General features: G+C 44.4%; 4 non-coding genes across 4 annotated transcripts; 3 read left to right on the forward strand and 1 right to left on the reverse strand.

Moving 5' to 3' along the window:
* Positions 1-927: 927 nt before the first annotated feature.
* trnak-cuu (transfer RNA lysine (anticodon CUU)) lies at positions 928-1,000 on the reverse strand. The gene has a single exon. It is a non-coding gene; the product is annotated as a tRNA-Lys (tRNA).
* Positions 1,001-8,096: 7,096 nt separating this feature from the next.
* On the forward strand, positions 8,097-8,179 carry trnal-cag (transfer RNA leucine (anticodon CAG)). Its single transcript has one exon. It is a non-coding gene; the product is annotated as a tRNA-Leu (tRNA).
* Positions 8,180-9,921: 1,742 nt separating this feature from the next.
* trnal-caa (transfer RNA leucine (anticodon CAA)) lies at positions 9,922-10,004 on the forward strand. Its single transcript has one exon. It is a non-coding gene; the product is annotated as a tRNA-Leu (tRNA).
* Positions 10,005-11,746: 1,742 nt separating this feature from the next.
* trnal-cag (transfer RNA leucine (anticodon CAG)) lies at positions 11,747-11,829 on the forward strand. The gene has a single exon. It is a non-coding gene; the product is annotated as a tRNA-Leu (tRNA).
* Positions 11,830-22,455: the final 10,626 nt, after the last annotated feature.

The raw sequence follows: 22,455 nt of genomic DNA on the forward strand, positions 1-22,455 counted from the left end.
ATGTTGTCTGTTTTCCTCAGAGTCAATTGAAGAGCTTCCCTATTTTGTTACTTTGAGCTTCACAGTGATGTAATGCTGTCTGCTTCATTCCTGGGGAAAATGTCCCGTTCACACTGGATGCAACACTTTGATACTAATCTACTGAAAATAAAAGGCGGATGTGCCGCAGGGTGATAGAGTCATGTTTAATTTTGGGGTGACTGAGAATATAAATAGCAGAGGATGGTTTCGATCCATCGACCTCTGGGTTATGGGCCCAACACGCTGCGCTGCGCCACTCTGCTTTTTAGACCCACTGTGTTCGCAATTGCTGTTCTGCGGCAGCCACATAACTATTTTACTCTTAAACGAGAACCACGTGTTGTGAAGCTCACCTTGGCTGGACAATAACACGGAACATCAGCACGTCTGTAACAGACAGAGAAAGACACACAGTAAAGCAGGAAGAGACTATCAGGACACACACACAATGACACACAGAAAAGGTGCCGAGCAAACCAGCAAGGTACTGAAATGGAAAAACTGGTTATTTAGGAAAAAGGGATTTTCTGTTCCACAAAGATAGGCAATTAAATGTTTTTCCTGCTGTGTAACTGTGCTCTCTGCTGTCTGCTGTGTAACTGAGCTCTCTGCTGTGTAACTGTTCTCTCTCTTGGAACCGTGACTGTGCCGGTGACAGATCTTCACTGTGATTGTGTCAGATCATTCCCTGTTGTGTAAATGTGTTCCCAGTTGTGGAAATATGATCCGTCTGAAGCAGAACCTTTCTGCGCCATTACTGAGACGAAATTTCAATTCCAGATTAAGTAAATCTTGTCACGAAAGATCAGTTCAGGCCTCTGGAGTCCCAGTTCAGGAACATATCCTTGTGTTCCTGTTATCAAATCAGTCCGATCAGCTCAACACTCTCAGATTACAATATGGAAGCGCCCAACGTGGGTCTGGAACCCACGACCCTGGGATTAAGAGTCCCATGCTCCACCGACTGAACTAGCCGGGCTGATGTCCAAATTACCATTAACCCTCTTCCTGAGGAGATTAGAATTTGCTAAGCAACGAACTTTGTGTCAAACCGTTTGCTAAAAATCGATTAATTCTTCAGTCACAGTCGTTGGGAGCATGGCTCGAACCTACTGGGGAAAGTCCAACACCTTAACCACTCGATAATCGCAGCTGTGTTCAATAGGTCATTCATTAAACATTATAAAACATACAAAACATTATAAAACCGGCCTGGAGTCACTCCAGGAAGTTCTTGCATTCCGGCGATGAATGGTGCCCCGGTGTTTATGTGAGGAGCGGTTGAATCTACCTTAAAATGACCATTGGATTTGGAGAGAAGCCTTGAGAGACTCGAAAATCCCAGCTCCCGAAACGCACGATTTCACGAATTCAATTGTTTGCGTAAGAAAAACAGTTGCATTGGAAATATCCTCGAAGTTCATTTTTGCTTTACATGGAACAGCACAGAACTTCCCAGTCTAGATCCAAATTAAAGCATGAGTGGGGTGCAGGATTGGAGGGTCATGCAGAGTCGATGGGCCGAATGGCCTCCTTCTGCATTGTACTGGTTTCTAGGGAAACAGAGAGAATCACAGTATTTATTCACATGCGATAAACATCAGCCCGTATGTCCCATGCGGTGGTCGCGTGGCCTAATGGCTAAGGCATCTGATTTCTGTGAACCTAATGAAGCTATCAGAAGATTGGAGGCTCGAGTCCCACCGCGATCGTTTGATATAGAAATCCGGTGGAACTTGCTGTCAGCCGAGTTTTCCTTCCTCCGTTCAAAGTTTCACCTTTCCAGCCAAACGTTGCAGGGCTCTTTTTGGAATATAATTTTTTGGAACATTGTTCATTCAATTCGCTTTCATCTTAGTATTTTATTTATCCCCTAATGAATCTGTTTGACTTGGATAAAATATAGAATAAAATATTATGTATCAATCGGTTCAATACAATTCTGTGGAGGAAATTCTAATATCATCAGGAAGACAGACAGAGTCAAAGAGTATTGGATGTTGGCAGCATGGAAACAGCCCTTCGTCCCAGCTTGTCAATGCCGCCCAGTTTCTATCACTAAGCTAGTCCCACTTGCCCGCATTTGGCCCATATCCATCTACACCCACCCTGCCCATGTAACTGTCTAACTGATTTTTAAAAGACAAAATGATAACTGCCTTTGCCCCTGTCTCTGGCAGCCCGTTCCAGATGCTCCTCATTACCTTATTTATGCTCTTCATTATTTCATAGACCTCTATGACATCACCCATAAGCCTCCTACGCTCCAGGAAAAAAAAGTCCCAGCCTATCCAGCCTCTACTTTTCACTCACACCATCAAGTCCTGGTAGCATCCTTGTAAATCACTTCTGCACCCTTTCTAGTTCAACAATATCCTTCCCGAAATAGGGTGACAAGAATTGAACACAGTATTTCCCTTGTGGTCTTACCAGCATGTATTGTACAACTTGAACAAGACATCACAACTCTTGTATTCAATATTTTGACCTTAAAACCTAGCATGCTGAATGCCTTCTTCCCCACCCTTTCCACTTGCGACACCACCTTCAAGGATGTGTGAACCTGTTCTCCTCGATCTGTTGGTTCTGTATTTCTCCCCAACTCCCTACTAGTAACTGAGTAGGTCAATCACTGATTTGACCTACCAAAATGCATCACCTCACATTTATCCAAATTAAACTCCATCTGCCATTCATCGGCCCACTGGCCCAAGATGTTTAATAATGAGCCGAATCAACTGTTGTTCAGAGGGATGAAAGATTATGTCACAGGATTGGGAATCCAGAGGCCTGACCTAATCTTTGGGACAGGGAATAATTCCTAGCATTCAAAATCACTGATTTAATAGCTTTTCAGGGGGGTTGACAGGGGGGATGCTGAGAGTTTGATTCTCCATGTGGGAGAGTCTGGGACCTGAGGGATTAATCTCAGGGGAAGGGACCGCCCAGTTAAGCCAGAAATGATGAGTAATTTCTTCTCTAAGGAGATAGTGTATCTGTGGAAATATCGTTTCTAAGCGAATACGATTGTCGAGGATGGGTCAGTTAATATGTTCAAGATTTAATCAGTAAAGAAAACAAGGATTATGGGGATGTGGCGGGAAAGTGGGTTTGAGGATTATATCAGATCAGTCATAATCTCTTTGAATGGTGGAGCAGACACGATTGGCCGAATGGCATACTTCTGCTCCTCCGTCTTACAGTGTAATGAGGTCATCTGATGAAGTTGATTTCACGGCTGGGCGGCCGGTTCTGGAAAGACAAAATCTGCCAGCAGTGCCCCAGATGAAGCTGGCGTCTGTTTTGGAGTTTCTGAAGCCGCAAGTTTTCATGGTGCCAACTCCTGCCCAAAGCTGGTGTCGTGATTTAAATCGATTATCAGACAGAGGATTCGGAATATCGGTATAGAGATTGGTGCAAGAAGATTCACTCCTCAGGCCTGTTGAACTCCGAATCTAAACTCCATCCTAGTTCCTGAGACACTGAATGAATCATCAGGTCACCCTCAATAAGTGGCCCAACGCGGAGACGCAGGAAATGGATCATCGACGAGAATGGATTCAGACCCGCAGATGGAAAGCACAATGGATTAGCAGCGCATCGCCATCACCCCTCGGCCAACTCGCCATATGACCTGACTTCACCAAACCACCTCATGGATATTTAATGTGCACAATAACTAACGGAAGAAGGTCGTCTGTGTGCATTGGTCCAGATGTGCAGCCAGATGTGAAGTGTTGGGAATGTTGTTTCTGTCAGCAAATTACATTTCCATCATATCAGCTGAAGGATTGTTCTGAATGGACTGATGGGAAACACTTCAACACCATGTTTCACATGTTTCTACACATTGTAAATAAAACACCGCGGAAAGACTGAAAGATACAAACATTTGATCGCATCATGATGAAGATCAGTCAGACGCCTTAAACATCCCGTCAATGTCGGAGTTCTGACGATTCTACTTTGTTATCCAGAGAATCCCTGCAGGACATTCGGCCTCTTGAGTCTGCACCGAACTTCCGAAAGATACCGGAGGCACCCGGAGGAAACCTACGCAGACACTGCACAGACAGCTCCCTGGAGCTGTGAAACAACTGTGATAGCCACTGTGCTACCGTGCTGCCTACAGTGTGAGTAGGTTTCGAATCTGTGCGGAGGAACCCCATTTGACTGCAAGTACCAAGCCACAGCCACTCCGCTAACTGAACTACGTTTAACAAGACATTCATTGACAATTTATGCGATATAAACCCAACCTGGAATCACTCCAGGAAGTTATTGCTTTCATGCGATGACGGGTCTCCCAGTCTGTCTGTGAGAAGGGATAGAATATCCGTGGAAAAAGACCATTGGATTTGGAGTCTGTCATAATATCCACTCATGTATATAATGAGATGCAGACAGTCAGTGATGGACACACAGGATGACCAGTAAGCACAACACAGTGCAGCCAATCACCAAACAGGACAGTACCACTATAAAGCCAGAGGGCACTAGGTTTCCCGCTCTCTCTGGACCCAGCCACTGAGACAGTCAGAGTCCACGAGCTAGCAAGTGCAAACACCATGCGGTAGCTAGTAAGTCTGATCAGGCTACTACAAGGTCTCCAGTCAGTTCAGTATAGTGTCGACCCACAGCTGAATATGTGTATCAGTTCTATCGTTGAATAAAACAGTGTTGGATTTTCTCCAGTGTTCGACGTCTGTTTTTAGCTTCCCTGCATCGAGTGCAGTCCACATTGAGCCTACCTGCCTAACACATCATGGTACCAGAGTGATACTGATCTTGACGGACCTATCTCGAGTGAATCAGCATTGACCAGGAAGCAGCCATCCGGTGAAATGGAAAACACCAGCCTCCTCCGCAGCTCCGCATCTCCGGCAACCTTGGCGCCAATTGGAAAATCTTCAAGCAAAAGTTCCTCCTGCAGATCGAGGCCTCTGACCTCGAAGCAGCATCGGATGCCAGGAAGATCACATTATTTCTCTCCACCGTGGGGGACCACGCCATCCACATCTACAACTCCCTTACATTCGCTGCCGGCGAAGACAAAACAAAATTGAAACAGTCCTGCTGATGTTTGACAGCCACTGCGACACTGAGGTGAATGAGAGCTTTGAATGGTACTTTTTCCATTAGAGGCTTCAGGGTAAGAATGAAACTTTTCAGTCCTGCGTGACCCATCTCCGCATCCTAGCGCAGTCATGTAACTATGACTCGACGGCAGATTCCATGATCCGGGATCAGATCGTTTTCGGTGTCCACTCCGACTCCCTTCGGCAGCAGCTCCTGAAAGTCAAACAGTTGACCCTCTCAGTTGCTATCGAGACATGCGTTATCCATGAGCATGCTAAGAATCGTTACTCCCACATCAGGGCGGCAGAAACTGCAAAACTGGCCTCCCATGAGGTGGAACGGGTGCAGGCCATTGTTCAAATGCACGGCCTGAGCATCGAGGAGAGTGGTCGCTTTGTGCGTTTTTCCCGGGTCCCTGCGCATGTGCGCCATGACCGAGTGGACGACGAGGCCGAAAACATGACTGCACAGGTGCGTACGTCGACCGATCGCACTGCGCATGCACGATGGCGCACGAAATGCCCTGCCGTCGGCGTCATGACATCTCCGAATTGTGGCTCCACCCACTTAAAGCGGAAATGTCCGGCAAAACGACGCCGGTGTCTACAGTGTGGCAAGCTTGGCCACTATGCAGCCCTTTGCAGATCTGCTCCACCGCTCAGAAGCCAGCGATCCCAGCTGCGGCGCAGAAGTGTCCGCTCAATACAACAAGGCATGCCAGATTCCGATCCCGACAGCCCAACAGACCCTGATGCTGAGTGCGTTAGGTCCCCATACCGGGTGGGCATCATAACTACACATGCGCTGCCTTCCACCACAACGAGAAACGCCTCTCGATCCTCAGTGTGGATCGACGAGTGGTGTGCTGTCCACACAATTAATGAAATGAAAACAAAATGAAATGAAATGAGACAAGGCTTGCATCCGATTCAAACTTCACACCGGCGCATCAGCGAACCTCATCTCAAAATCCGGCCTCGACACCATGCGCGCCAGACCAAGCATTCTTCCACCGGCCTGCCAGTTCCTTGACTACAATGGCAATGCCATAGCTGCCAGTGGTTCCTGTCAACTAGGGGTATCCAACAAGGCGACACGGCAACACTATGGTTTGAAATCGTCGGGCCTGATAGAGCGTCCCTGCTCGGTGCTCGAGCTCCTGAACCTGGTTCAGCGAGTCCACGCCACGTCATCATCACCGGCGATGGCCTCGCCAGCAAGTTCCAAGCCTATTTATATTCTCACTCACACCAAACGGAAACAAGTCGCTATTTGTCAGCAGCACACCTGCCTTCTTCTTTATAACAGGAAGATCCAATACCTCCTTTTCAATGGAAAAGCATTGGTCTCAGGACATGAGATTCCAGCTTAAATATGCACAGCAAGACCCCACCGGCAGAAGTCCAGTTCATGACTCGATAATCTGCTTCAGTGACTCTGGTTGAGGAAATAATAGTGATCCCAAGAGAAGGGTAAAATTCGTCTTCTCTTGTAAATAGTCTGGCAGGTTGGATTGTTCACATCCCTCCAAGTGGGGAAGTTGGGAACTCGGTTTCTATTGTGATTCATTGCTCGATAAAGCTTTATTTCCCTATTGGCCCCCTGTGAGTTATTACTGGATATCGTTCTATATCTATATTGCCCCTCTGTGGGGTACTACTGGATAACGTTTCCTGTGCAGCTTTGACTAAGGGTCACCTGGACTCGAAACCTTAGCTCATTTCTCTCACTCCAGATGCTGTCAGATCTGCTGAGACTTTAAAGCATTTTCTCTGTGGTTCCCTATGTGTGAGCTTTACAATGTTGTAATGTGTCATGCTGCCTCTTTCATTCTTGGGACTAATGTCGATATGAGACTGCAAGAAATTTTCTGATAGGTATTTGCTGCAAAGCAAACAGGAACGTGTGTTATGTTTACTTTTGGCGTGAGGGAGAATGTAAATAGCAGAGAATACCCTCGATTCCTCGATCTCGGTCTAATGGCCCAGCACTTCCGCTGCGCACTCTCCTCCTTAAACCGGGAGCTACAACATTACTGCCCTGCGGTAACCACACAATTATTCACTTCCTCATTTTTTTCTTTCAACAAGAACACACGTTTGAGCACACTGATTCTGGTCAGCACAGTTCAGATAATTTACTTTCGTGCGGAATGGTTGTTCTGTGGAAGGTGATGTGATTTCTTCTGTGACGTTGTTCTGATGGGAAAGTGGAGAGTGACTGGAATCACCTTTATAAAATGAAGTTCGGGGCGGCAAATTCATCTCTCTGGGAACATTGATCACGCTGTTACAGACTTCCTCAAACTTTGCCTCAAGTCCGACCACAAAAATAAAGAGCACCGAGCAGAGTGGCGCAGCGGGAGCGTGATGGACCCATAACCCAGAGGTCGATGGATCGAAACCATCCTCTGCTATTCGTGCTCTCAATCACACCAAACGGGAAAAAGTTGCTATTTATCAGCAGCACATCTGCCTTTTTCTTTATTGGTACCAAAGTTTTGCTGTCAGTCTTATCATCTCTTTGACACCTGTTCTTCAGCTAGCCACAGTACAGTCGAGGTGATTAAGTTGACTTCTCCCAGAACACTCTCCTGCCGCCTCAACTGGATGAACGTTCACCTGATTGGACACTGGAGGGGTTCTTCGGCTCCTTGTCTGTGAGAGCAGCACCGGAAGCAGCTGTGGAGAGAGATTGCAGTCGCCAGAATGCAACTCTCCAATTAGATACTTCACGCCCTCAGATCTTAGACTTTCAAAACCTTCGTCTGAGGAACAGGTAGAGCGGTATATCGGACCTTGCTGATTAGAGGAAACTGATCAATGCAGCAATGAGAAGCTCCTTAACCACCAGCGGTTTGGACAAGGATGGCACTCAGATACAGGACTCTGGCTGGGGTTCAAAAGTAGGGAAAGCATGTCTTGTTTGAAATGTAATAAAGATGAAGAAAGACTTTAAGTCGATTTGTGCACGGATCTTAGTGCTTGCGTCAACGCATCAGGATGACCGAGCGGTCTAAGGCGCTGCGTTCAGGTCGCAGTCTCTTCTGGAGGCGTGGGTTCGAATCCCACTCCTGATATTGCCTTTTACTCCACGAGGTTAAATTTCTCCAGCACGATTTTCAACCTCAGGAAGATCCAATACCTCCCTTTCAATGGAAAAGCGTTGGTCTCAGTACATGAGATTCCCGCTTAAATACGCACAGCAAGACCTCACCGGCAAAAGCCCAGCTCATGACTCGACAATCTGCTTCGGTGAGTCTGGTTGAGGAATTCATATTGATCCCAAGAGAAGGGTAAAAATCGTCTTCTCTTGTAAATAGTCTGGCAGGTTGGATTGTTCACATCCGTCCAAGAGGGGAAGTTGGGGACTCGGTTTCTATTGTGATTCATTGCTCGATAAAGCTTTATTTCCTTATTGGCCCCCTGTGAGTTATTACTGGATACCGTTATATATCTATATTGCCCCTCTGTGGGGTACGACTGGATAACGTTTCCCGAGCAGCTTTGACTAAGGGTCACCTGGACTCGAAACCTTAGCTCATTTCTCTCCCTCCAGATGCTGTCAGATCTGTTGAGACTTTAAAGCATTTTCTCTGTGATTCCCTATGTGTGAGCTTTACAATGTTGTAATGTGTCATGCTGTCTCTTTCATTCTTGGGACTAATGCCGGGATGAGACTGCAAGAAAGTTTCTGATAGCTATTTGCTGCAAAGAAAACAGGAACGTGTGTTATGTTTACTTTTGTTGTGAGGGAGAATGCAAATAGCAGAGAATACCCTCGATTCCACGACCTCGGGCTAAGAGCCCTGCACGCTTCCGCTGCGTACTCTGCTCCTTAAACCAGGAGCTACAACATTACTGCCCTGCGGTAACCACACAATTATTCACTTCCTCATTTTTTTCTTTCAACAAGAACAGACGTTTGAGCACACTGATACTGGTCAGCACAGTTCAGATAATTGACTTTCGTGCGGAATGGTTGTTCTGTGGAAGGTGATGTGATTTCTTCTGTGACGTTGTTCTGATGGGAAAGTGGGGAGTGACTGGAATCACCTTTATAAAATGAAGTTCGGGGCAGCAGTTTCATCTCTCTGGGAACATTGATCACGCTGTTACAGACTTCCTCAAACTTTGCCTCAAGTCCGACCACTAAAAAAAGGAGCACCGAGCAGAGTGGCGCAGCGGAAGCGTGCTGGGCCCATAACCCAGAGGTCGATGGATTGAAACCATCCTCTGCTATTCGTACTCTCAATCACACCAAACGGAAACAAGTTGCTATTTGTCAGCAGCACATCTGCCTTTTTCTTTCTTGGTACCAAAGTTTTGCTTTCAGTCTTATCCACTCTTTGACACCTGTTCTTCAGCTAGCCACAGTACAGTCGAGGTGACTAAGTTGACTTCTCCCAGAACACACTTCTGCCGCCTCTACTAGATGAACGTTTACCTGATTGGACAGTGGAGGGGTTCTTCGGCTACTTGTCTGTGAGAGCAGCACCGGAAGCAGCTGTGGAGAGAGATTGCAGTCGCCAGAATGCAACTCTCCAATTAGATACTTCACGCCCTCAGATCTTAGACTTTCAAAACCTTCGTCTGAGGAACAGATAGAGCGGTATATCGGACCTTGCTGATTAGAGGAAACTGATCAATGCAGCAATGAGAAGCTCCTTAACCACCAGCGGTTTGGACAAGGATGGCACTCAGAGACAGGACTCTGGCTGGGGTTCAAAAGTAGGGAAAGCATGTCTTGTTTGAAATGTAATAAAGATGAAGACAGACTTTAAGTCGATTTGTGCACGGATCTTAGTTTTTGCGTCAACGCATCAGGATGGTCGAGCGGTCTAAGGCGCTGCGTTCAAGTCGCAGTCTCTTCTGGAGGCGTGGGTTCGAATCCCACTCGTGATACTGCCTTTTACTCCACGAGGTTAAATTTCTCCAGCACGATTTTCAACCTCAGGAAGATCTAATACCTCCCTTTCAATGGAAAAGCGTTGGTCTCAGTACATGAGATTCCCGCTTAAATACGCACAGCAAGACCTCACCGGCAAAAGCCCAGCTCATGACTCGACAATCTGCTTCGGTGAGTCTGGTTGAGGAATTCATATTGATCCCAAGAGAAGGGTAAAATTCGTCTTCTCTTGTAAATAGTCTGGCAGGTTGGATTGTTCACATCCGTCCAAGAGGGGAAGTTGGGGACTCGGTTTCTATTGTGATTCATTGCTCGATAAAGCTTTATTTCCTTATTGGGCCCCCTGTGAGTTATTACTGGATACCGTTATATATCTATATTGCCCCTCTGTGGGGTACGATTGGATAACGTTTCCCGAGCAGCTTTGACTAAGGGTCACCTGGACACGGAACGTCAGCTCATTTCTCTCCCTCCAGATGCTGTCAGACCTGCTGAGACTTTAAAGCATTTTCTCTGTGGTTCCCTATGTGTGAGCTTTACAATGTTGTAATGTGTCATGCTGTCTCTTTCATTCTTGGGACTAATGCCGGGATGAGACTGCAAGAAAGTTTCTGATAGCTATTTGCTTCAAAGCAAACAGGAACGTGTGTTATGTTTACTTTTGTTGTGAGGGAGAATGCAAATAGCAGAGAAGACCCTCGATTCCTCGACCTCGGGCTAATAGCCCTGCACGCTTCCGCTGCGTACTCTGCTCCTTAAACCAGGAGCTACAACATTACTGCCCTGCAGTAACCACACAATTATTCACTTCCTCATTTTTTTCTTTCAACAAGAACAGACGTTTGAGCACACAGATACAGGTCAGCACAGTTCAGATAATTAACTTTCGTGCGGAATGGTTGTTCTGTGGAAGGTGATGTGATTTTTCTGTGACGTTGTTCTGATGGGAAAGTGGGGAGTGACTGGAATCACCTTTATAAAATGAAGTTCGGGGCAGCAGTTTCATCTCTCTGGGAACATTGATCACGCTGTTACAGACTTCCTCAAACTTTGCCTCAAGTCCGACCACAAAAAAAATGAGCACCGAGCAGAGTGGCGCAGCGGAAGCGTGCTGGGCCCATAACCCAGAGGTAGATGGATCGAAACCATCCTCTGCTATTCGTAATCTCAATCACACCAAACGGAAGAAGGTTGCTATTTGTCAGCAGCACATCTGCCTTTTTCTTTATTGGTACCAAAGTTTTGCTTTCAGTCTTATCCACTCTTTGACACCTGTTCTTCAGCTAGCCACAGTACAGTCGAGGTGACTAAGTTGACTTCTCCCAGAACACTCTTCTGCCGCCTCTACTGGATGAACATTTACCTGATTGGACAGTGGAGGGGTTCTTCGGCTACTTGTCTGTGAGAGCAGCACCGGAAGCAGCTGTGGGGAGAGATTGCAGTCGCCAGAATGCAACTCTCCAATTAGATACTTCACGTCCTCAGATCTTAGACTTTCAAAACCTTCGTCTGAGGAACAGATAGAGCGGTATATCGGACCTTGCTGATTAGAGGAAACTGATCAATGCAGCAATGAGAAGCTCCTTTACCACCAGCGGTTTGGACAAGGATGGCAATCAGATACAGGACTCTGGCTGGGGTTCAAAAGTAGGGAAAGCATGTCTTGTTTGAAATGTAATGAAGATGAAGACAGACTTTAAGTCGATTTGTGCACGGATCTTAGTTTTTGCGTCAACGCATCAGGATGGCCGAGCGGTCTAAGGCGCTGCGTTCAGGTCGCAGTCTCTTCTGGAGGCGTGGGTTCGAATCCCTCTCCTGATATTGCCTTTTACTCCACGAGGTTAAATTCCTCCAGCAAGATTTTCAACCTCAGGAAGATCCAATACCTCCCTTTCAATGGAAAAGCGTTGGTCTCAGTACATGAGATTCCCGCTTAAATACGCACAGCAAGACCCCACCGGCAAAAGCCCAGCTCATGACTCGAAAATCTGCTTCGGTGAGTCTGGTTGAGGAATTCATATTGATCCCAAGAGAAGGGTAAAATTCGTCTTCTCTTGTAAATAGTCTGCCAGGTTGGATTGTTCACATCCGACCAAGAGGGGAAGTTTGGGACTCGGCTTCTATTGTGATTCATTGCTCGATAAAGCTTTATTTCCTTATTGGCCCCCTGTGAGTTATTACTGGATATCGTTATATATCTATATTTCCCCTCTGTGGGGTACGACTGGATAACGTTTCCCGAGCAGCTTTGACTAAGGGTCACCTGGACACGAAACGTCAGCTCATTTCTCTCCCTCCAGATACTGTCAGATCTGCTGAGACTTTAAAGCATTTTCTCTGTGGTTCCCTATGTGTGAGCTTTACAATGTTGTAATGTGTCATGCTGTCTCTTTCATTCTTGGGACTAATGCCGGGATGAGACTGCAAGAAAGTTTCTGATAGCTATTTTCTGCAAAGCAAACAGGAACGTGTGTTATGTTTCCTTTTGGTGTGAGGGAGAATGTAAATAGCAGAGATTACCCTCGATTCCTCGACCTCGGGCTAATGACCCAGCACGCTTCCGCTGCGCACTCTGCTCCTTAAACCAGGAGCTACAACATTACTGCCCTGCAGTAACCACACAACTATTCACTTCCTTATTTTTTTCTTTCAACAAGAACACACGTTTGAGCTCACTGATTCTGGTTAGCATAGTTCAGATACTTTACTTTCGTGCGGAATGGTTGTTATGTGAAGGTGATGTGATTTCTTCTGTGACGTTGTTCTGATGGGAAAGTGTGGAGTGACTGGAATCATCTTCATAGAATGAAGTTCGGGGCGGTGGATTCGCCTCTCTGGGAATATTGATCACACTGTTAGAGATTTCTTCAAACTTTGCCTCAATACCGACTACGGAAAGAATGAGCCACGATCCGCGCAGCATAGCGGGAGTGTTCTGTGCCCATAACCCAGAGGTCGATCGATCGAAACCATTCTCTGCTATTCGTATTCTCACTCACAGCAAACGGAAACAAGTTGCTGTTTGTCAGCAGCACATCGGCCTTTTTCTTTATTAGTATCAAAGTTTTGCTTTCAGTCTGATCCGCTCTTTCACACCTGGTCTTCAGCTAACCACAGTACAGTCGAGGTGACTAAGTTGATTTCTCCCAGAACACTCTTCTGCCGCCTGGACTGGATGAACGTTCACCTGATTGGACACTGAAGGGGTTCTTCGGCTACTTGTCTGTGAAAGCAGCACCGGAAGCAGCTGTGGAGACATATTGCAGTTGCCAGAATGCAACTCTCCAATTGGATTCTTCACGTCCTCAGATCTTAGACTTTCAATACCTTCGACTGAGGAACAGGTAGAGCGGATATCGGACCTTGTTGATTAGAGCAAACTGAACAATGCAGCAATGAGAAGCTCCTTAACCATCAGCGGTTTGGACAAGAATGGCACTCAGATACAGGACACTGGCTGTGGTTCAAAAGTAGGGAAAGCATATCTTGTTTGAAATGAAATAAAGATGAAGACAGACTTTAAGTCGATTTGTGCACGGATATTAGCTTCGGTTTCAACGCATCAGGGTACCCGAGCGGTCTCTTCTGGAGGCGTGGGTTCGAATCCCACTCCTGATATTGCCTTTTACTCCACGAGGTTAAATTTCTCCATCAAGATTTTCATCCTCAGGAAGGTCCAATACCTCCCTTTCAATGGAAAAGCGTTGGTCTCAGGACATGAGATTCCAGCTTAAATATGCACAGCAAGACCCCACCGGCAGAAGCCCAGTTCATGACTCGATAATCTGCTTCAGTGACTCTGGTTGAGGAATTAATATTGATCGCAAGAGAAGGGTAAAATTCGTCTTCTCTTGTAAATAGTCTGGCAGGTTGGATTGTTCACATCCGTCCAAGAGGGGAAGTTGGGGACTCGGTTTCTATTGTGATTCATTGCTCGATAAAGCTTTATTTCCTTATTGACCCCCTGTGAGTTATTACTGGATATCGTTATATATCTATATTGCCCCTCTGTGGGGTACTGCTGGTTAACGTTTCCCGAGCAACTTTGACTAAGAGTCACCTGGACACGAAACGTCAGCTCATTTCTCTCTCTCCAGATGCTGTCAGATCTGCTGAGACTTTAAAGCATTTTCTCTGTGGTTCCCTATGTGTGAGCTTTACAATGTTGTAATGTGTCATGCTGTCTCTTTCATTCTTGGGACTAATGTCGGGATGAGACTGCAAGAAAGTTTCTGATAGCTATTTTCTGCAAAGCAAATAGGAACGTGTGTTTTGTTAACTTTTGGTGTGAGGGAGAATGCTAAAAGCAGAGAATATCCTCGACCTCGGGCTAATGGCCCAGCACGCTTCCGCTGCGGCACTCTGCTCCTTAAACCAGGAGCTACAACATTACTGCCCTGCGGTAGCCACACAACTATTCACTTCCTCATTTTTTTCTTTCAACAAGAACACACGTTTGAGCACACTGATTCTGGTCAGCATAGTTCAGATACTTTACTTTCGTGCTGAATGGTTGTTCTGTGATGGTGATGTGATTTCTTCTGGGACGTTGTTCTGATGGGAAAGTGGGGAGTGACTGGAATCACCTTCATAAACTGAAGTTCGGGGCGGCAGTTTCGCCTCTCTGGGGACATTGATCACGTTATTACAGATTTCCTCAAACGTTGCCTCAAGTCCGACCACGAAAATTATTTGCTACGAGCCGAATGGCACCGCGGGAGTGTGCTGGGCTCAAAACCCAGATGTCTATGGATCGAAACCATCCTTTGCTATTCGTATTCTCACTCACACCAAACGGAAAAAGATGCTACTTGTCAGCAGCACAGATGCCAATTTTTTTATTAGTATCAAAGTTTTGCTTTCAGTCTGATCCGCTCTTTGACACCTGTTCTTCAGCTAACCACAGTACAGTCGAGGTGACCAAGTTGACCTCTCCCAGCACACTCTTCTGCCGCCTCTACTGGATTAACGTTCACCTGATTGGGCACTGGAGGGATTCTTCGGCTAATTGTCTGTGAAAGCAGAACCGGAAGAAGCTGTGGAGAGAATTGCAGTCGCCAGAGCGCAACTCTCCAATTAGATACTTCATTCGCTAAGATCTTAGACTTTCAATACCTTCGTGTGAGGAACAGGTAGAGCGGGAATTCGGGCCTTGTTGATGACAGCAAACTGATCAATACAGCAATGGGAAGCTCCTTAAACTTCCAGCGGTTTGGACAAGGATGGCACTCAGACACAGGACTCTGGCAGGTGTTCAAAAGTAGGAAAAGCATATCTTGTTTGAAATGAAATAACGATGAAGATAGACTTTAAGTCGATTTGTGCACGGATCTTCGCTTCGAAGACAACGCATTAGGATGGCCGAGCGGTCTGCGTTGAGGTCGCAGTCTCTGCTGGAGGCGTGGGTTTGAATCCCATTCCTGATATTGACTTTTCCTCCACGAGGTTAAATTTCCCCCGCAATATTTCAACCTCAGGAAGATCCAATCCCTCCCATTCAACGGAAAAGTGTTGGTCTCAGGACATGCGATTCCTGCTTAAATACGCTCAGCAATACCCTCCAGGCAGTAGCCCATGTAACGACTCGATAATCTGCTTAATGACTCTGGTTGAGGAATTCAAATGGATCACAGGACTCCGGCTAAAATTAATCTTCTTTTGTTGTACATCGGTCTGGCTGGTTGGGTTGTTCACATCCGTCCGAGACGGGAAGTTGGGAACACGGTATCTATTGTGATTTATTTCTAGTTAATACTTTATTAACGTTTTGCCCCCCTGTGAGGTATTACTGGATATCGTTATATCTCTATATTGCCCCTCTGTGTGGTACTACTGGATGACGTTTGCAGTCCAGCTTTGACAAAGGTTCTCCTGGACTCGAAACATTAGCTCTTTTCTCCCCCTACAGATGCTGGGAGACTTGCTGAGATTTTAAAGCATTTTCTCTGTGGTTCCCTATTTGTGACATTTACAATGTTGTAATTTGTCATGCTGTCTCCTTCATTCCTGGGACTAATGTCGGGATGAGACTACAATAGAGATTCTGACTACAATAGAAATTTGCTGCAAAGCAAACAGGATCGTGCGTTATGTTTACTTTTGGCGTGAGGAAGAATGTATATTTTGCTTTCGTGCTGCATGGTTGTTCTGTGAAGGTGATGTGATTTCTTCTGTGACGTTGTTCTGATGGGAAAGTGGGGAGTGACTGGCATCACTTTTACAGAAAGAAGTTCGGGGCGGAAGTTTCACCTCCCTGGGAACGTTGATCAAGCTGTTACCGAATACTTCAAACTTTGCCTTATGTCCGACCGCGAATAGCTCAACCACGAGCGGACTGGCGCAGCGGGAGCGTGGTGGGCCCATAGCCCAGCAGTCGCTGGGACAAAACCATCGTCTACTATTTGTATTCTCACTCACACCAAAAGCAAACAAGGCGCTATCTCCCAGCAGCACATCTGCCTTTTTCTTTATTAGTATCAACATTTTCCTTTCAGTATGATCTGCTCCTTGACACCTGTTCTTCAGCTACCCACAGTATAGTCGAGGTGACTAAGTTGACTTCTCCGAGAACTCCCTTCTGCCGCCTCTACTGGATGAACTTTCACCTGTTTGGACACTGGAGGTGTTCTTCGGCTGTGAAAGCAGCACCGGAAGCAGCTGTGGAGAGAGATTCCAGTCGCCAGGATGCATCTCTCCAATTGGATACTTCACGTCGCTCAGATCTTCGTCTCTCAATACCTTCGTGTGAGGAACAGGTTATAATGAAAAAATATATCATTTGAACCATGAATGTGAACCTGGAAAAGACTGAGATTTGAAATTAAATGGAAAGGTCCCACAAAGGGTTAACAGCCGCAGGTTGTTTAAAATACAGATAGCTTCGCAGGCGTTAAAGAAAACAGATATGGACAAATCAACCTGGTTTTAAAGTTAAAAAGACATTCAATCAATTTAAAATCTTAAGTTATATAAACGGGAACAGTATTTCACACTTCCCGAGAAGTGCATTATTTTACTGAACAATTAAAAAAGGAACAACCAGGATCTTAGGTTTAAATTGGGGGAGAAGGTTAAGCGGGAAACCTTGCTGACGCCACTTAAATATGAGACAACTGCTTTCCAGCTAAGAAACACATGAGGTGGTACGTTTCTACCATAATTTACACATTTTTGACGTTAAAAATCTTTTAGCAAATAATCAGGTCATAGGGTATAGGTCCAAGCCAGATAAGGTTAGAAATATAGGGGGCGACCTGCCGTTGACACCAGCTGACCAGTAGAAGTGCTGAGGCGAACTGCTTCGTTGAACACGAGTTCATATTTAGTATTGAGACTGAGAAAACACATCAGTAAAGACAGATATCAGAAAAGTTGCTGGCGAAGCAATAAATACATGTATTACCTGCCAAACAAAAGTATTACATGTCAAGCAGAATAAGCTAGTTCAACGACAGGGAGATTGCATTAGCTACAGTCAGCAAGCAACAGCTACATTTCAATAAATGCCATGTAGAAACTAAGTCTGCGCAAAGGGCTATATAATACCTAATAATTCAGCAGCCAGCTCTCATAGCTGCCCTCGGTCATGGGTAGGACTGAACACGGAAGCCGAGCAGAACAGCGAATCCATCAGGAAAAAAACAAAAGTTACAGGAGATAATTGTCAAGGCAGACTTGAAGGTCGAACAACTGACCAGGAAGATGCAAAGAAAATATCTTATTACTTTTCTGTAAAAACAGTGATTACATCTTTTAATTTGAAATTAAAACGAACTTAAATTGATAACCTGAAAGAGTGTTTTTCGAAAGTTTACTTCACTCTACTTAGAAAAGCCGGACCCGTGAGTGAAGCACCTGAGTGGAAAGTAAACAGAATCTTCTCTGAAGACATGGGTTATGCCGTGGGATAACATGAAACACTGGTTTGACCCGAATAGCGCCCACCTAAGTCTGCATAGGAGTCAGGGAGTGAGAATCCCTGTTCATCATTGAGAATATCTTGACCCTTTTCTGGTACAGGGGGAATTCTAAGAATAGTGGTGAGGTTTTAACTTCATGTCGCGCAACGTGGAGGGCTAGAATGTTAGAAGTTTCTGGGTAAAGCGAGGCTAGAATATTAGAAGTTTCTAGTTAAGCAGGTGGAGGTTTGAATATTAGAAGTTTCTAACCTACACAGGGAATGGAATATTAGACGATTCTAGTTCCCAAATAATTGTTAGAATATTAGAAGTTTCTAGTATATGTGTGAGGCGAACTTTACCTGCCGAGTTTAATGCGGAAAGTCATGTGTGATTGACTTTTGGAAGGATATTCTGTGGATCGGGGGGACCTAAAACTTAGTTGGGTGCGAGCGTCAGAAGACTAGAAGATACTGACCCTGAGTAAAAGTCTGCAAGACATCTTAGTAAAAGTACTGGGATTCTTGCATCCATTACTGGTAGAAGGAGGACAAAAATAAATCTTCCTTGGAGTCAAGCAGATTATGAGGGAAAGCCTAGAGAAATAGGGACGCCGAGAAAACTTTAGAAACCAAGATCAATCGACCTTTAACTAAAACAAGAAGACAGTGCCTCAGTACCCCTGGATAGGTCCCAGATAGGGTGCATATCCTGAATGTCGGAGTGCACCTGAAAGGGACAACCAGGAACAGAAATTTAGAATCCAGAAAATGGCAATTAGGGTAATCCTCTTGCTCTGAAACACGGTCAAGAGATGTGAAACAACGGGGCGAGTGGAAGAGATTAAAAGAGGCAAAAAAAAACTCCTTGATAAGGGAGGCTTATCAGAACGGAGGGGTCTCATTTTTGTTAGAGTGCCTAAAACCCGATGGAATAGACATCCAAGGTCTCGGTGGATAAATGAGTGTGTGTGTGTTTAATAAGGATTTGTGAATTTCCCTTTGGTGTTTCAAGTTTTTAAAATGTTGTATTTTGCAAAACCGAGTTTCACATCAATTAGAAGTTATAAACGGCAGGTAGAAATGTGACCAATATTATGAGGTAGTAAATCAGTATGTTCAGAACTAAATTGGTCACAGCATAAACACAAAAAGAGGTTTTACTCAGTCAGAGCTCTGTGCAGGAAAGTACTTTGAAACTAACCCGTTGAAATTGACACGGCACAGCTCCAGCAGGTTCCTCGTGCCCGAAGACTCAAAAGATAGTCAGGAGCAGGAAAAATGATGTTTAGAATGTTAAATACATGGTAGAAGGAGCTTTAGGGAATAAAGATATTAGACCAGAAGTTAGATTAGGAGAATTACTTTCAGTATCAGGAAATGAGAATCTGATGGCAGGGAAATATTCAATAAAATTCGATGCAGGAAAAATTAGGATATTAAATACCAATCGATAGCACAGAGGCAGTTTGGGTGAAGCTACCAACTAAAACTAGGTAAAAGGTAAAGAAAAGATCGTTCAGAATTTGGGTGAACATATAGTTGAATTAGAGAAGCATGGCGTCTGGAGCAAAAAGAATTATATCAGAAATGAAACATCTGACCCAGCTAAATAATAACCAAGGGATTATGATAATCCATAGGCAACCTTTCGGCAGCAAAGAAGAAACGTAATCAGCAAGGATTGTATATGGGATGGTATGAAAGTGACAAAATGTCATTACTGCAGAGAAAACCTGGCTAACGATGATGTAATTCTGAAATGATGTGCAGGATTGTGGAGAAGTGACAAACTTATTATCCCAATTAGTGAGGGAGTATATAGTTTAAAAGATGTTGGGATGACCCGGGGACATAAAATTAGCCTAACAGTGTTCAGAGACTGTATCACCGCAATGGTGCCGTGCCAGAGGGTAGACCATACCCCCAAACCGGTTGGACAAGGAGAAAAGGAATGTTGTACGAAATTAATGATTGACCCGGGATATGGATTTGGAAAAAATATGAACCAAAACTTTCCCGATACAGGGAAGGGGTTTCTGTGGATAAATTGAAACCCCCAGACAATGGACAGGCTTTAGAGGAAAGGAATGTTTAGTTATGAGTGTCAGTGAATTACTGCACTCACTAGTATTATGTGATGAAGTAGAGTGGGATGACAGTGAATTAAAACCTGTTAGCAGCATTGATAGGACAGATGATGAAGATAAAATGTCATGTTCAGAACTTACCTTTCATAAAAATCCTGTCATAATCAGAAATAAAGAAATTGGAGTTAAGTCAGTAGCAATATCCGAAATGTATCAGGGTAAGTTTCAACCAGATTGGACCACTGAGCGAGCAAAAGAGGAGGAGTTTGAGATTCTTCGAATCTCACTCAGGGGTGCAATGATAGAAGGAGAAGGCTTAACCGGCCTTAATTGTATGATGTACATAATTGAGCAAAAACCAAGCCAGCAAAAAACCCAAAAAGAAACAAAAAGGACATCCGGAGGTCCTGGAGAGGGCACTTCTGGAGTATCCAAACAAGAATAGAACATACAAATGAACAAATAGGGCCCTCTCCAACCTTGGCCTGTTCGTTTGATTTTTCAGATAGATAGAATGATACAGACACATTTGTTTGGAAGGAGAAAAGGGACTACAATCAAGAGGGATACAAAGATCGGGTTTAAAGAAGGAATGGAAGAAGCTAGGATTAGGAGTAAGCTAGATTGGTTAAAATGGGGGGCAACAATGTTAATGGGGATTGCCGTGATTAGTTTCGGAATATTAGTATTCTAATTGCATTAGGGGAATCAGGTGAAGTAATGGGATATGGAAAAATAGATACCAGCTTCAGTCAGATAAAACACATAATAAAAATAAGAATAAGCAAATGTTTAAATATAACGGAAGAAATCATTAATTTCCAAATCATCCAGGAGATAGGCTCAACAGCAGTCTGTTAGAATCAAGCAACAGTGTCAGTAACAACATATTCAGTAGACTGTTGGGAGCACTTGCAAGCAGCCTGGAATACGTACTAAAATTATCAGATCGGTTAAAGATTTTTAGACAGTATTCGGGGAAAACTAATGATACTAACTGGGACCCCGAGAAAGGGCAAGTTAAGATAAGAAATGCGTTGCAAAACAAAACCACAAGTAGGAGTAATTTGGGAAACGATTTGATAGACGTGGGCTTAAAAATTAAAGAAACATTTAAAACAGCAATTAAAATTATAGCAAGTCCATTTAAATGGTTTTGGACTACTTTAACCTTGGTTCAAAACAATTGGTATTTGTTTGTATCAATTGCGGGAGGGGTAATTGCCGCCGCATTGCTGTGGAAATTGGGAAATTTTAAATTATGTCAAAACCTATGTTGCAAATGTTGAAATAAAATTGCTCAACGGAAAGAGAGAAAAATGATATAATTGGTTACATATTTGAGGAACGTAACTGACAAAGCCAGGAAGAAATCTTTTCGAGTTGGGAATAAACCGAAGTATCAAATGATTACTGAGCAGTGAAACCTTCGGTCACACTTCTCTGACTGGACATGTGGCCTGGACACCAGCTGATGGATGATCTGAGTTCTCCACGGGACGTGTACTACATGATGGATTTTTTAAGGGTCGCGACAGACAGCAGCGACTGACGAGGAACCCCCACAGTTTACGAGACAATAGTATTAAGACATTTTTGTTTGTTTGAGCTTGATGTTGCAGTGCGAAATTTACAACCAATGTTTTAAACGAAGTTTCCTTGAGGCATTATGATAATTATTTTTTTTAAAATGTCGTGCATCTTATTAAGAATTGTTATGTATGTATGAAAAAGAATTTGACATGGCTTGAGATAACAGATGCCAACTGACAAGGAACAAATGCAGGACTTTGGTAGTTGATTTTAGTTCGAGGGAGCCTTACAGCACTAAACTACAATGGGCGGCAGATAGCTGGGCAATAGAACAATTGGAACTAGGATAGCATTGGATGCTGTCAAAAGCATGAATTATTCTAAAGAACAAGTGACATCTACAGATACAATTGACATGCTTAGAACTAAACGCAACAGCACAGAATCTGACAGAGTTAATTAGAACTTGAGACAGGAGCACAACTTGTCATACAATAGCGAAAACCAGCAGGGAATCTCAGTCTGTCTGATGATGACGGAGCTAAAGCTGCTCAACAGTTTGAACAAATTTAGTTTACTCAACATCCACAAAGGGTGTGAGTTTTCTGTAAAATGGGACTGTTTTAATACAAAGGGGTTAAACAAGGGTTCACTTAAAGTGTAGTAAGGGTAATCTCGTGGGTAATTTACCAAAGGACCAGCACATATCATATCACGGGGAATATTGATGTTGTTAATACCATGTGTGATTTATATACTCTCATTATTGGGCACAAGTTATGGCTTAAAAATCACTCTGTTAAGACCAGGAAACGATGTGTTGATATTAAATTTTGTCTTACAGATTGTGATTGCTAAAAAATATGTGAAGATGTAACACACAAACTGTTTGTGTGATTAGTTGCATAGCAAAGTGTTAAGATAAGG

The sequence above is a fragment of the Scyliorhinus torazame genome, chromosome 24 (genome assembly GCF_047496885.1).
Source record: "Scyliorhinus torazame isolate Kashiwa2021f chromosome 24, sScyTor2.1, whole genome shotgun sequence".
NCBI lineage: Eukaryota > Metazoa > Chordata > Chondrichthyes > Carcharhiniformes > Scyliorhinidae > Scyliorhinus > Scyliorhinus torazame.